Source organism: Moschus berezovskii, chromosome 6, assembly GCF_049115385.1.
Source record: "Moschus berezovskii isolate FMDL1 chromosome 6, NW_MosBer_1.0, whole genome shotgun sequence".
NCBI lineage: Eukaryota > Metazoa > Chordata > Mammalia > Artiodactyla > Moschidae > Moschus > Moschus berezovskii.
Window position 1 is genome coordinate 72,403,717 of NC_142465.1, and position 12,886 is coordinate 72,416,602.

The 12,886-nt window shown below is 42.8% G+C and overlaps 1 protein-coding gene across 2 annotated transcripts in view; it reads right to left on the reverse strand.

Moving 5' to 3' along the window:
• The window catches only part of GLT8D2 (glycosyltransferase 8 domain containing 2), a 61,541-nt gene extending 49,202 nt beyond the window's left edge, over positions 1-12,339 (reverse strand). The window contains exon 1 of one of the 2 annotated variants that reach the window (XM_088837155.1): positions 11,651-12,339. The gene's annotated coding sequence lies outside the window, so the exon portion shown is untranslated. The remainder of the gene's footprint in view (positions 1-11,650) is intronic. The other variant, XM_055396812.2, reaches the window with a different exon arrangement.
• Positions 12,340-12,886: the final 547 nt, after the last annotated feature.

A 12,886-nucleotide genomic window follows, 5' to 3' on the forward strand; every position in this document is an offset into this window, starting at 1 on the left:
TCTACCAACAAACACACTTCTTTATTAAATAACAAGAAATATTAGCAGGTAGAATACTGACTGTAACTTGAGGTAGTTATGAGCTTTAAAAAATGTGAGATATTTGTAACAACTGTAATGTAATATGAAAATATCTGATTTATACTGATAATGAAGTCACAGGTACCACAGTTATTTTTGTGTTTTGTTGCCTGTATTCACAAGGGAAGGAAATGCTCAATTTCAATGAGTGGTTAGTGAAATTAAAGATTCATTTTATCTCATCTAAGTGCCTAAGAAAATGAAAAATACCTATGGACACTTTAAGCATCTGCACATCTCAGGTTAAAGATTATAGAATCTCTGGGACTGATTCAGTGGACAACTAGTTTAAGATGTCAGAGAAAACTGACGTTTTTAATGTTTCACCATCTAGTAAAATTGCTTCTTTGGGAAGATTTGTTAGCTTTGTGCTGTAGCTTTTTGTAGCTCCAGACTCACAGAGTGTGTGTGGGGGGTGGGGGGCAGGGAATCGGGGTGGGGTGGAGAGGAACTGGCGGGTGGGCTCTTGTGCACTGCAGCATGAGAAATTGTCCCAGGCAAACAGTAGGAGAGGAGCAGGTTGACTCTCAAGGTTACTGCCAGGGGTGAGGAGCACAAAGGAAAAAGAAAGCCCTCAAAGGAAGGCTGGAGGCATGCCAGAGACTGATTTGGGATAAGATTTGCCTGTTTTTCATAGCTGTACACTGCCAGGAGTAATTACAATATCCGTCTTTTCACAACTTCATATAGACCAGTGTTGAAACACCTTCTGCCTCTCCACCAAACATTATAGAAAATAAAAAAGGGCCCAGGACACAAAACAGAAGGAGACTTTTCACTTGGTAATCTTACAGGACTTACTAAATAAGTCAATCAATTAAAATGGTCAACACTGATGTCTGTTCTGACCGATAAACAGAAGCCTTGGCACCCCTAGAATGCTGAATGACATAAATGCATTATCTACTCAGTCAAATAAATAGTTAAGTACAAGAGAAGCTAAACACACATGCTCACGCACACACACACACACACACACACACAACAAAGAGTAGCTGTCACATCAGCGACCATCTTCATCTTCTCCCAGAACAACTTCTTATTTCTTTTGCTTGAGACAAATGCATAGCAAATTCCAAGCCATCTATCAACTAGATATATTACAGGAACAATTTCTTTTAATAGGAGAGGCAAGTACCTCTTCAAAGAATAAACAATTGGCCTTATAAGAACTATTCTGCAAGACACTTAGAATATGTTGACAAGGTCATTTCTTTGTAGTGCCCTAGATTTCCATAAATTTCCTATTGTGAACTTCCATAATTAGAAAGAGCGCTTCACTCAGGGAAACACAACCGGTGACATATAATAAAAATTCAGTATACTTGCTTTTTTTTTTTTTTTTTTTAAAGGCTTCTTTCTTGTGACATGTCAGTGATTAAAGGCATATCAGGTCAGCTTCAAAATTTGATTTGTTGATTTTTTTTAATGTTTAAATGTTTACATATAGCAGAACTCACTTTTCTGGTTGTATCATTCTGTGATTCTTAACACATGCAGAAATTCTTGTGATAATCCCAGCAAATGCGATAAAGAACAATTCCAGCACCTCCAAGGAATTCCCCTGCACTGCCCTCTCGCAGATGGACTCAGCCTGACACCTAGCCCCTGGTAACCCCTGATCTAGTGTCTGTCCCTATAGTTTTTGCCATGTCCAGAATATCATATGAATGGAATCACAGTTTACAGTCTTTTGAGACTCTTCTTTAGTTCTTTATTTTTGGCTGTGCTGGGTCTTTGTTGCTGAGTGGGCTTTTCTCTACTTGTGGCAACCAGGGGCTACTCTCTAGTGGCAGTGTGTGGGCTTCTCAATGCAGTGGCTTCTCTGGTTGCGGAACACAGGCTTTAGGGTACAAGGGCTCAGTAGTTGCCACTCTCAGGCTCTAGAACACAAGTTCAGTAGTTGTGGTGTACTGGCTTAGTTGCTCTACAGCATGTGGAATCTTCCCAGACCAGGGATCAAACCTGCATTGACAGTTGGATTCCCATCCACTGTACCACCAGGGAAGTCCCTGAAACTCTTCTTTTGCTTAGTAAGAGACATTTGGGATTCATACTTGCTGTTGTATGTATCAATAATTTGTTCCTTTTGATTTTTTTGGCCACACTCTGTGGCATGAGGGATCTTAGTTCCTTGACCAGGGATTGAACTCACACCCCCTGCATTGGAAGTACAGGGTCCTAACCACTGGACAACCAAGAAAGTCCCTTTCTTATTTTTGAGTTTTGAGAGTTCTTTACATATTCTGGATATAAGTCTTTTCTTAGATATGTGATTTGCAAATACTTTCCTCCAGCAGATGGCTCTTCTTTTCAATTTTCTAATAACAAATTTTTCAAAGCAAAAGTTTTTAATATTGATGATGTCCATTTCATCAATTTTTTTTTCTTTTTCATATCATGCTTTCAATGGCATATCTGAGAACTTTTAGTCTAACTCAGGGTCATGATGAGTTTCCCCTCCATTTCCTTCTGAGAGTTTTGTAGTTTTACATTTCCATTTTGAGTCCTTCTTTTATATGGCATGAGGTATAGGTGAAAGTTCATTTTTAATCATATAAATGTCCAATTGCTCTGGGACCATTTGTTGAGAAGACTATCCTTTCCCTTGAATTGATTTTTTTCTTTAATGTTTAATTTGTCAAGGAGTATGAATCTAAAGGATGACATGTGTTCTAAAGAAGATTTCTTATTCTCTCCTATGCGTTTTACAAGAATTATAGATCTGGATAGCAATCAGTGGCTAAAAAGTAACTTATATCATCAAATAAAGATTCAACAACATTTTCCAAGTAGCACCAGACTTAAGGAGACAGGAAAAGGGCTGATACATCGTTAAAAAGTTTCAACCAAACATTTACCTAAATCCATTCTATCTTTGCACAATATTCTGGAATATTTTATCTGTGCTCTGAAAATTCAAGAGAGCTAACAAACTCTCTGCTCTAAAAATATACCTCTTATAACTCTGCTTCCCGGTTGTTCCAGTTCACCATTTATCTATATGCTTATCATAATATCTTATATGTTCATTAGAAGAAGCAGTGGGCATTAAGAGAGGCAGAAGATAGCAGGGTAAGTTTGATGAAAAAACATGAAGTATAATCATTAGAATTTTAGATTTTAAAATTCATTTTAGCTTGGAAACCTAAAATTAAATTTTGTCACATATTCAATGATTTCTTTGTAGCATTTTCTAGGAACTGAAAACTGATTTCCTTTATCTTACAAAAAAAAAAAAAAAGAAGAGAAAAAAATAGCTAATTTGCCATAAATAACAATTTGTCTTGAAAACTCAAAGTTTATTTTAAAATTAAATTAATGCTTCTTAATTCTTCTCCTTCTAAGGAACTTATAAACTTGACATTTGACCAGAGGTAACAGTCAGCAAACAAAGATTACTAACCTTTAAGAATTAGCAACATGACAGATACCCCAAGGGATGAAATCAGGAAAGGCAAGGTATCATAGTACTCCAGGGATTCCTTATGAACCAAAGTGTTGTGAGAACTTGTTGCCAGTGATCTGGGGAAACTCTTCAATGGGAATTTGATTCAAGTCTTTAATTCACTGTAAACAACTGGCTACAAGGCCTCTTTCATTTTCCCGGGGTTTAGACTGTACACGCAGGAGCTCTGAGTGCATTGGCAATGGCTCTTTTCCTTTTCTCCTCATGAACTTGGGGAAGAATTGAGTCAAAAAGCACATTATTTATGATTCTTCTGAGACTGGTTTCAGGTAGTTTTTATCCACCTACTATTCTAGATGATATGTGTTAAGCTAACTTTTTTGAGGTGAGTTAACTTTTTGAGGAGATGTCAACCTAACATGGTCTTTGACCACATGTCTGTTTCATTCCAAAGACCATCTAGTACCATGGGAGAGAATGAGAGGGAGGCCAGAAGGCTCTGGGCTCTGAATTCCTGAAGCCAGCTCCTCCCTGGATATCCCAGTCAGCCAAACCAATAAATTCCTGTCTTTTCCTTAAACAGCTTTGAAATGATGTTCCATTTCTTGCAAACAAGGATCCTTACAAATGCATTCCTTGTAACCAAAACAGTGTGCACATATAGAGAGAAGCTTGCAGGGGCCAGATGATAATAACTACCATTTACAGTGCTTAATTTGCACCCAGATCTACGTTGACCATTTAGGTACATTATTATCTCCTTTAATTCTTATAAACAAACTCAGATGGATATATTACTAATTCCATTTTTCAAATGAGGAAATTGTGACTCAGAGAGAGAAGCTTGCTCAAAATCACACAGCTAGTATTTAAATGGTGGGACAGGGATTTGAAATTAGGGCTTTCTGACTTCAAAGTTGATGCTTTTTAACCACAGAACTTTGAAGAGCTATTTTGGCTACCCCAGAGGCAGGGGAGGTGGGCTCCAGGTAACAGATGTCACTGTGTGTTGATGAAATTCACAGCTCCCAAGGAAGTTGGTCCACTTTCCCCTGAGTGCTCAGTTACTCTAACTACTAAGGTCATACCAAAGAGTAAGTGTCAATGCATCGGAAAAGGGTGCTATCTTTTCCTGTCCAGCATGTTGTCAACTCTAAATTCTGTTTAAGATAAAGTAAGAGGCTTCAGAAACCTGTTATGGCACATCTAACTGCAAGGCCCAGCAGTGGTGAGCCAAGGAAGGGAATTCCTGAAACAAATTCTTATATGAAAACTTCTAAGGTGATTTTGAAATGCAAGGCTGAGAGGAGTTCTTGAGAAGGTTTCCAAGAGAAAACCTGTTTTGTTTACTTTTTTAAAAGGATATGAGATTGTTATAGAGATTCAGTCTGCCTGACTGGCATCTTTCTCCCTCTTTATAATTTTGTCTCCTCTCTGATGGTGGCACATTCCATTTAAGCTGCTGTACAGTGGTGTTTCCTATACTTGCAGGCAAAAGTGTTCTAATTAAGCAGGTGCCCAAGAGGTGTTTGCATCTTCTAGAGAGGAGCTGATGGTGTGGATTTGGCCGAGGGAGCAGAAGTGTAAAGGAGTAGAACAATGGGAGAGATCAGGGACGAGAGCTAGAGGGAACGGCTGCAGGGTACCTTAGACACAGAGTAAGAAGCAGAGATCTGGGGCCAAGAGAAACTGGGGCAGAGGCTGAGAGAGCTCTTCTGCGCTAACATGGCTCCTGTCTGCGAGGAAGTGCATCACAAGACTCATTCCTACACGGACGAGGACCCGGTGCACGGAGGTGCAGACCACCTGCCAGCTCTCTCCCACTCTACACACATCTTGTGTGTAGCCTATGGAACCCCACACTTGCCTGCTTTCCCACCCACTGTCTGATTGCTCATTCTCAGATTCTTCGGCTATTCCCTCACCTCCAGAACTTCTAAATGGTGGAACAACTCAGGACTCAACTTTTTATTTCTTCTCTCTCTGAACTCTTGCTTAGGCATTCTCACCCTGTTTCCTGGATTGAATGCATGCGTGCTTAGTAGCCCAGTTATGTCCATGTCTTTGCAACCCCGTGGTCTATAAGCTCACCAGGTTCCTCTGTCCAAGAGATTCCCCAGGCAAGAATACTGGAGTGGGTTGCCATTTCCTTCTCCAGAGAATCTTCCCAACCAAGGAATTGAAACTGTGTCTCCAATGTCTCCTGCATTGGCAGGTGGATTCTTTACCATCTCACACCTAGGAAGCCCCTCCTGGCCTGAGATACCATTTACATGCTGCTGCTGCTGCTAAGTCACTTCAGTCGTGTCCGACTCTGTGTGACCCCATAGACGGAAGCCCACCAGGCTCCCCCATCCCTGGGATTCTCCAGGCAAGAACACTGGAGTGAGTTGCCATTTCCTTCTCCAATGTGTGAAAGTGAAAAGTGAAAGTGAAGTCGCTCAGTCGTGTCTGACCCTTAGTGACCCCACGGACTGCAGCCTACCAGGTTCCTCCATCCATGCTGATTACTCCCAAATCACTGTCTGTAGCCATTTCTCTCATGTGGACTCCAGACTCCTAAAGCCAAGTGTTTGTGGGCATCTCCACTTGGAGGCATCCTCATGTCCAAATCTTAGCTCCTGATGTGTCCCCACCATCATCTTCCCCAACTTCATTCTTAAAATTGCTCCATGAAAATAAGCTTGGTTTTGTCCTTGACTCTTCTCTGTTTCTCCTTCCCTGCAGATGGACTGACAACAAAGCCTATCAATTCCACCTTCAAAATACACCCAGAGTCTTCACCACCTGTACTGCCTTCACCCTGGCCTGATCAGCATAATCCTTTGACAGGATGATACTGCCTTTGTACCCCTTTGGTTGATTATTTTTTATATTAGATTTCTGTTCAAATTCTCTAAGGCCTCTCTATTTCCCTTAGAGTAGAAGCTGAAGTCCATACAGTGTCCTATAAGATCTCACCCAATCACACTGCCCTCCTTGCCAGACACTCTTCTGCCTCAGAGCCCTTTACACTTCTGGCACCTGGAATGATGTTCCCTTCACCCGGAACACTCCTCCCAGATATCCACGTGGCTCACTTCTTCACTTTGTTCAGACTCAGGCAAAACCCCCTAACCCCAGCAATACATGTATTACTTCTTAGTTCCCCAGTCAGGGACTGAAAGCCCCCTCCATTGGGAGCACAGAGTCTTAACCACTGGACTGCCAGGGAAGTCAATATTTTTCTCAGCAATGACCACCATCCAAAATAGTGCCCATTTTTCACTAGTTTATTGTCTGTCCCCCCCAACAGTAGGGGATTCCCTCATAGCTCAGTTGGTAAAGAATCTGCCTGAAATGCAGGAGATCCGAGTTTGATTCCTGGGTCAGAAAGATCCCCTGGAGAAGGAAATGGTAACCTGCTCCAGTATTCTTGCCTATAGAATCCCATGGACAAAGGAGCCTGGCAGGCTACAGTCCATGGGGTGGAAAAAGTTGGACACTCACTTAGCAACTAAACCAACATCCAACGACAAGCTACAAGTTCCATAGATGTAGGGTATTTTGTCTGTTTTTGTTCATTGCCATATGCCCAGCACAAGTGCAAAGACATATAAACTCTAAAAAATATTTACAGACTGGAGGGATGAGCAAGTGGCCCTCTCCTCCAGGAAGCTGCACAAGAACATCAAACATCATCTGTTCTCACCTGAAATCAGCACCTGCCCCACAGAAGCTCCTCCGGGGTTCTCTAAGCATCCTCCTCTGCTTCCTCCCAATCCCTCATCCAGCCAACCTCTGATTCTGACAGTTTCACCTCGTGTTTCTAAACCCCTCTCCTTTCTATCCTGCCTCATCTCACTCATTAACTCTTTAGGAACTTCCCACCTGGACTTTCTACCTCTGGAATCTCTGCTCCCTCCCCTTTCCCAATCCATCACTGGTACAGCTGTCACAGTGACTATCTTTATTGTTTAATAATTATATCAAATTAATTGGAAACAAACACTCAACTTTAGTATCCTTATTTTTTGTTTGATCTTCCTTTTCTTTATCACTTGGAACATTCCAAGTCTACAAAAAGCTGAAAGAATGAATTTTTGCATACCCTACACCAGATTTACCAATTGGTAACACGTTCCCATATTTCCTTTCTCTCTTTCTCCCCACTTCTGCCTCCCTCCTTACACACACGCACACACATGCACACACGGCTCTTCAGCCCTAAATACTTCATCATGCATCTCTTAAGGACAAGGGCATCCTCCTGTATAATCACAATGCCATTATCACACCTAAGAAAAATAAGAGAAAGGCCGAGAAGAAGACCCAAGCCCTCTGCTTTTATTCTCGGCCTTTCTCTTACTTTCACAACAAGGATGCCCAGAACTGTATCCTCTGCACCTCTGTAAGCCTTCCTAGACCGAGTGACTTCTGCGTTGTGGTTTCCCTATAGTAATAGTCAAGCCTTGAGCATTCAAAGCCCATAGGCCTGACTACAGGATGGCAAGAAAGAGGCAGTTGGGGTGTCAACTCACAGTCAGTGTTGGAAAGAGGGAATCCCTAGGAAAGGCCCTGAATGGTGGCAAGGAGGATCTTGCATGGGGAGTTGTAGCTGCCAGAGTTTGGGGCTGAGGCCAAATCTGGGAAGAATGTTTTGAGACCTGGCAGTTGCTAAGGGGATTAGCTCTGCCTTGGAAGAAAAGGCAAAACTGGGAAGGACTCCAGAAAAGTATTCCAAAAATCAGAGCCCATAAGTTTTATTTTACATGCCAACTCTAATCAGTTAGTAGGAGCTTTCAGAATTGATAAATGGAGATGGCGTCTAAAGCCATCACCAGACTCAGTAAAAGAAAGAGAGAGAGAGAAAAGAAGGAAGAAAGAAAAAGAGAGCACTGTGATTGATTAATCATGTCTGCCATGGGTTCAGGTAAAGAGTAATGGGAAAGGACCTGGGAATCAAAAGGAAGATAAAAGTGAGGGTTCCTAAAACGTACTTTTGAACGACTTAAATCCAACAGAGCATATACCTGAGTGGAAACAACACAGGCTTTGTGACTTTGAATCCTGGTTCTGCTTCATTTCTTACTGTGTAATCCTGGGCAATTTACAAAACCCAATCTGTGAAATGGGACTGTTTTGCAGATTAGATGAAATAATGCATTACAAAGATAATAGGAAACACTTACATAGTAATTTCCATGAACCAGACATTGTTCTAAGACCTTTGCATGTAAATTAATTGATTCCCACAACAACCCTATAAGGTTATTCTTCCTAGTTTATCCCGGGAAACTGAATCTCAGAGAGGTTAAGAGACCTGCCAAGAAGATCTGTGATTTCACGGAATTCTGTAAGACTTGACTCTGAAGTTCACAGGTGCATAAAACACAGTCAGTAGGGCACTTCAGCTTAAGCCAGGCAGGCTACAGAGTCATCAACAGACAGAAGCACGGGTTCACTTGAAGAGAAGGAAAAAGACAAAGCCGGGACTCGGGGATTTGACCTCCGACAAGACATCTCTGGCCTTTTTACATTTTGCCGGAACATGAAAGTCTTACTCCAGATCCACCAACATACACAGGATAGGGAAGTCTTCATTTTGCAAAGGACCCACACTACTTTCTCCTGCGCTGGATTCAAGCATTCTTTTACAACATGGCCTTAGATCAGGTGTCGACAAACTACAGCCAGATCCTGCCCATCACTGACTGTTTGTTTGTTTGTTTAACATTTTGTGGGAACATAGCCAGGCTTATTCTTTGATGTTGGTGTTTGATGTTTTTTCCATGGCCGATTCCACACTACTTCTGCAGAACAGAGCCATCATGATGGAGACCACCTGGCCTGCAAAGCCCCTTATACGGCCCTTTGCAATGAACATTTGCTGATTCCTGCTGCCCACCTTAGGCCAGACTTTGTACATATCAATATGTCACGTATGACCAATCATCTTGGGTGTTCGCTAGGGGAGGTAGGAAGAAGGACATCCATAAGAGGAACCAAGATAAAAACAGGTGTGGGCAGAAGAGGATATTGCAAGGCTTCCCTGGAAGTCCAGGGGTTAACGCTCCAAGTGCCCATTGCAGGGGGCACAGGTTCAATACCTGGTCGAGGAACTAAGATACCATATGCCATATGGCATGGCCCCAAAATAAAAATTAAATTAAAAAAAATAGTATATTGAAGAGTAATAACATGTTAAGCTATGTGATGTAATAAAATGGCTCGGCATCAACTGGGAGCTGCAGTGTTAAACAAACAAGCAGATTTCTGCGGAACTTCTTAGGACTTTTAAAATGCCATCATGACTTGAGCGTGCTGAGAGGAGGATATGGCTCACAGAACATATTTTCCTCATGGGACTATCTTCTTTGGAACATTCTTTGGCAGATGCTGAAACAAAAGAAGTCTTTAGAATCAAGCTCCCTGGGAACTAGGAATGAAACGGTGAGGGCTGTGGCTTGGTGAGCATGTCTTTCTCTCAGCGAGGGAAGAGGCAGGAGAACTAAAGAGAGGCAGAGTGGAAAAAAGAAGGAGAGGTATTTGAACAGAAGGAAGAATATCAGGCCCTGGAGAGACACCTTGGGTGGATGTGAGGAACACCCGGTGACTGGACCATTGCGGGGAACCGTGTATCCAAAGCGGGGCTATGGCCCAGTGAAGGATGTGTAGTCACTTTCACCACCCCCAGCAGCAGCAGCAGCACCACCAGAGAAGCTTCCCTCCCTCCCTGAGGGCTCACCACTCTGTGGATCCTGCATTATGTCCTTCCAGACACACAAAAGTAAAAGTGTTAGTCACTTGTTACTCCACAAAGCCCTGGTGCTTCCCTGATGGCTCAGCTGGTAAAGAATCTGCCTGCAGTGCAGGAGACCTGGATTTGATGCCTAGGTTGGGAAGATCCCCTGGAGAAGGGAATGACTACCAACTGCAGTATTCTTGCATGGAGAATCCCATAGACAGAGTAGCCTGGCGGGCTATAGTCCATGAAGTCGCAGAGTCAGACATGACTGAGCGACTGCCAATGCAGGGAACTGTGGAGACACGGGTTCAATCCCTGGGTCAGGAAGATACCCTGGAATATATTCTTGCCTGGAAAATTCTATGGACAGCACGAGGGACCACAAAGAGTCGGACACAACTGAGAGACTGAGCACACAACACATTCACACATATGATGTCGCTTAATTCCTATCTTACAAATAAGAAGAGTCACCCAGAGTCAAAGCTTGTAAGTGGCAGTGCAAAGACTCATCTCTGTGAGTCAGACCCCAGATCCCATGTTCTCACCACTGTCCTGCACAGCTCTGAGTTAGATACAGACCCAGAATTCCATCATGCAGCATGCAAAAGCATTCCATGTATGGATGCAACACCAAAACATTCGGAGGAAAAGACAAACAAACCAATGTTGCTTGGGATATTTGGCTGCACAGGGCCAAACAGCTAGGGACTGCCTTTTCCACAGCACATTCAGATGTTTGGATATCATAGTTTCTTTTTCTCTTTTTCCTCTTATATTAAGTATCCCTTCTTAATTTATGACATAAGTTACATATCAGTCTTTATCAGGCTTAGCCAATGTATTATTCTTGCTCATAAAGTGAACATAAGAGGACATTTTTTGGACATTAAAAAGCATTTTTCAGCCTGAACACTATGACTACTGTATTTACAATAAGCCTTATTTAGATTTCATATGATTGCTAGTTCTTTGCAGCGGGGGTGGGGGGGAGGTGCTTGGAACCCTCAGAATAGCTTCCTAGGATGGATTCCGAAAACAAGATTCATAACTCAATTAAATCTCAGAAACATACCTGCCTTAAATGCTAGCATTTATCAAGTCCTAGCTAACCGATGATTTCCACACTGAAAATATGAGGAAAACAGTAAATCAACACTCTTTGGCGGGTAGGGAGATGGAGATAAATCCAGGTCTGGAAAAGCAATGCAGAATGTGAAAAACTTGCACACTATTTTGGATTGCGGTGATGGCAAAAAAATGAAGATTCCGCTGGCATGCTACAAACATCAGCTGGGGGCGCCTGAAGGCAGTTTGCATGGGACAGTCCCCCTCAGATCTACTTTCTTGCATCTACAGCAAAATAAAGGACAGTTTCCAGCAGGTCAGAGTGAAATAGACAGGCTGTCACCCTGTTGTAAATTTCTGTTTACCTGGTGAGCGGTGAGGGCAGGGTTCTGGGTTCCTCCGTCCAAAGAGCTGCAGGGCAGAACGTTCAAATCGTGGCTGGCCCCAGGGTACTGCCCTTCATGGTGTTTCAGCTGCTTCTAAGATCCCATTGGAAATCTCAAAGGGCTGGAGAGCCTCGAGGCCAATATTCCGTTTCCAAGAGAGTCCTGCTCCCCCACTGCACCTCCCTTGCTTGCGTCGACTTTGGAGCGGGTCGGGTTTCTTCCACCCCAGCTCGAAGCAGCTGGGAATCCAGGCGCTGTGCTGGCCGAGTGAGGAGGCCCCTGAAACCACTTCCAGATGTGCTTGGCTGGCTGGCTCCGATGGGCCAGACTTCCTTTTGCAGCCTCCTCCGGCAGCCTGCAAATCATTTTGAAAACAAGGCTTCTCTGGAAGTAAAGATGCAAAACCGGAAAAAAGCAAATGCTTGGAGGGTGATTTTCCACCACATATTGGGTCTCAGGTAAATGTTGAGAGGGCAGAAGTGAAGAAGTTAAGTGCATACCAATTTTAAAACTGTCTTCATGGCCACTAGCTTTGCCTGAAATGCCCTCGTCATTAGAATGTTTTTGTCTCCAAGTCAAAACCCAGATAACAACTGTGGTCTCCTCTGCCAAGGCAATGATAGTGACAGAAAGTTTCTAGATGGTGTGTTTTGTGCCTGAACATGGAAAGGAATCAGGCAGTGAATCAACCCCACCCAGTTCTGTGCTGTTCTGTGTTCCTGACATTTATTCTCAGAAACCCAGGAAACCGTGCCAGCACTTTGCCTGGGATCATGGAATGTATTCAGCAGTGGCTTCTCTCCCTAGTTCCTACAAGGAAATGAGTCTGCCTCTGCTCACCGCCTCCGTCTAAAATGATATTGCCCAACAGAAATATAATGCAAGCCACATTGCCATTTAAAATTTTCCAGTCGTCGCTTTAAGAAAAATATTGTGTCCACAAGTCTGTTCTCTATGTCGGCGTCTCCACTGCTGTCCTACAAATAGGTTCATCAGTACCATCTTACTAGATTCCATATATGTGCGTTAATACAGTGAGGGAAGGTGGAGGAGGGACAAATTGAAAGAGGAATAACGAAAAATATACATTACCATGTGTAAAATAGATAGCCAGTGGGAATTGCTCTATTAAACAGGGAGCTCAAACCTGGTACTCTGTGACAACCTAGAGGGGTGGGATAGGATGGAAGGTATAGATATGTATACCTATGGCTG